Below are 429 nucleotides of genomic sequence, written 5' to 3'. Positions count from 1 at the left end.
TATATTTGTTGCCATATAATTGGGCAAAATAGTTCTTAATGATTGCCTTAATTTCCCCTTCATTATAGGTGAGGTCTCCCTTTTCATCTACAATACTGTCAATTTGGTTTTCTTCTTTCCTTTTTCTTATTAGATTGACTAGTTCTTTGTCTATTTTATCTGTTTTTTCAAAATACCAGCTTCTAGTCTTATTTATTAATTCAATAGTTTTCTTTTACTTTTGATTTTATTAATTTCTCCCTTAATTTTTAGTATTTCTAATTTAGTTTTCATCTGGGGGTTTTTTATTTGCTCGCTTTCTAATTTTTTGAGTTGTATGCCCAATTCATTAATCTCTGCCCTCCTTAATTTGTTAATATATGCACTTAGGGATATAAATTTCCCCCTGAGTACTGCCTTGGCTGCATCCCACAGAGTTTGGTAGGATGT

Source organism: Gracilinanus agilis, chromosome 3 (assembly GCF_016433145.1).
Source record: "Gracilinanus agilis isolate LMUSP501 chromosome 3, AgileGrace, whole genome shotgun sequence".
NCBI classification, from domain to species: domain Eukaryota; kingdom Metazoa; phylum Chordata; class Mammalia; order Didelphimorphia; family Didelphidae; genus Gracilinanus; species Gracilinanus agilis.
This window is presented reverse-complemented; position numbering follows the sequence as displayed.